At 58.6% G+C, this 2,500-nt stretch overlaps 1 non-coding gene across 1 annotated transcript in view; it reads right to left on the bottom strand.

Annotated features, from left to right (window-relative positions):
• Window positions 1-859, bottom strand: part of LOC124761586 — a 1,909-nt gene extending 1,050 nt beyond the window's left edge. The window contains exon 1 of the ribosomal RNA XR_007012434.1: window positions 1-859. This exon is cut by the window's left edge and continues 1,050 nt beyond it. This is a non-coding gene — a ribosomal RNA (small subunit ribosomal RNA).
• Between the last annotated feature and the right edge of the window lie 1,641 nt (window positions 860-2,500).

The following is a 2,500-nucleotide window of genomic DNA, read 5'->3' as shown; positions in this document are numbered from 1 at the left end:
CTCTAATTTGTTCAAAGTAAACGTGCCGGCCCACCGAGACACTCAATAAAGAGCACCCTGGTAGGATTTCAACGGGGTCCGCCTCGGGACGCACGAGCACGCACGAGGCGGTCGCACGCCTTCAGCTCGCCCCACCGGCAGGACGTCCCACGATACATGCCAGTTAAACACCGACGGGCGGTGAACCAACAGCGTGGGACACAAATCCAACTACGAGCTTTTTAACCGCAACAACTTTAATATACGCTATTGGAGCTGGAATTACCGCGGCTGCTGGCACCAGACTTGCCCTCCAATAGATACTCGTTAAAGGATTTAAAGTGTACTCATTCCGATTACGGGGCCTCGGATGAGTCCCGTATCGTTATTTTTCGTCACTACCTCCCCGTGCCGGGAGTGGGTAATTTGCGCGCCTGCTGCCTTCCTTGGATGTGGTAGCCGTTTCTCAGGCTCCCTCTCCGGAATCGAACCCTGATTCCCCGTTACCCGTTACAACCATGGTAGGCGCAGAACCTACCATCGACAGTTGATAAGGCAGACATTTGAAAGATGCGTCGCCGGTACGAGGACCGTGCGATCAGCCCAAAGTTATTCAGAGTCACCAAGGCAAACGGACCGGACGAGCCGACCGATTGGTTTTGATCTAATAAAAGCGTCCCTTCCATCTCTGGTCGGGACTCTGTTTGCATGTATTAGCTCTAGAATTACCACAGTTATCCAAGTAACGTGGGTACGATCTAAGGAACCATAACTGATTTAATGAGCCATTCGCGGTTTCACCTTAATGCGGCTTGTACTGAGACATGCATGGCTTAATCTTTGAGACAAGCATATGACTACTGGCAGGATCAACCAGGGAGCTGCGTCAACTAGAGCTGAGCAGCCGGCCGCCCGGGAGTGTGTCCCGGGGGCCCGCGCGAACACGCAAGCGTCCGCTCAATCATTCTGCAAACAGGAGGAGGCTGAGCTCCCCTGCACAATACACCTCGAAACCCTCTCAGGTCCCGGCGGCGCGCAGCGCCGTCCCAAGTACTTGGTCGGGTTCGAGAGAGGCGCAATCGCCCGGAGTTAGGCGAGTAGACGCTTTCGGTGCGACCACCCGTGCTCCCAACTGAGCTTGCCGCTGCCGACAGAGGCCCGGGAGCGTGCTGTCGTGGCATTGCCGGCGGGAGACAACACGCGCCACCTACGGTGACCGGCAGCTCCAACGCCAGCGCCACAGAAGGACAAAAGCCCCACTTGGGTGCCGAAGCGAACTCTCCCAGCACAGCGCACGCGCCAACACATCCGCACAGCTGCGATACAAACCACCAGCGAGAACCGCTGGGGCGACCGAGCAGCAGACGGCGTCGCGGCGCCGAGCGCCGGGCGGCGGCGCATCCTCAACGCACACAGTCCTCAATCGGACCAGCACACTGAAGATGTCCACCGCGCTTCGCACCGGGCCCGCGAGGACCTACTTTGGCCGCACGGCGCCGCGCGCAGGGTGCGCCGGCGCGCAGCTGCGACGCCTGCCGCGTCCGTCGGCCGGCGCGCCTGCCACTGGCCGCCCCCACCAGCCGGCTGTAGCGCGTGCGCCCACGCACCGCGCGGCCAGCACGCCGGGAGGCGCCCCCTCACCGGCCGGGGACGGTCCCACCCAGCCACCGCCGCGTATCGCTTCACACCCAGATGCCGTTCAGTTTCGTCGGCATGGTGGGTATCGCTGGAACAACCGGTTAGTACCTCAACCTATCGTCGCCATCACCGATTCACCCCTAGCGAGAACAACCGCACCACAACAGGTTACCATTTGTTCATTTGCGTAACTTCACCAGAAAACGCAGGCGTCCATCGCCATTTGCAACTTCAACGATTATTGCATGCCTGTGTCAGGTGTCACGCCACACTACGTCTGCCCACATACACGCAACAAAATGTGCACGCCTAGACAATACGTGGAAGGTGGCCCCCGTACGTATGCGATGTCCATTGCTCGAACGACTGTCAACCGGCCTCTGTAGCATGTCGCAGATATGGAACGCGGTGCACCATGCCATCACGGTGTGTGAGGAGAGACGACTAGGTCCGAATACATCAACAGACAGCTCATGCTGATCGCCATCCACGGCGTCCGTTCCTCCCACACGTCTCTATGGCGTACCACACTGCAATCCAGCTCTCATAGGGAGACGACACGTAGCTGCGTGCACAATATTTGCACTGTATGGTCCGCCGTTTTTGGGCGCAGTCGTTGTGCGGTCACACATGTGCCACGATGTATCATTCAGTACATAAGGACGAATGTGCAGTACAGATTGTGGTTCACGCGTACGACATCAGCGGACAGTTGACACAGGCCGCACCACAACGTAGCCTGAGTACGTCGCATGCGAAGGGCATTGAACATGCAAACTTCTCACCAACCAGCTTGCGAAGGCAGGGGGCAAGGTGGGGACGTGGGGAGGGGCGGCATGTACGTCCTGCTGCCATCCACATTACAGTGTACAGCAGGAGCATG

This window comes from Schistocerca piceifrons, unplaced genomic scaffold (assembly GCF_021461385.2).
Source record: "Schistocerca piceifrons isolate TAMUIC-IGC-003096 unplaced genomic scaffold, iqSchPice1.1 HiC_scaffold_582, whole genome shotgun sequence".
In the NCBI taxonomy this organism is placed as follows: Eukaryota; Metazoa; Arthropoda; class Insecta; order Orthoptera; family Acrididae; genus Schistocerca; species Schistocerca piceifrons.
Note: the sequence above shows the minus strand (reverse complement) of the source record. Positions and strands in the feature narration are given on the sequence as shown.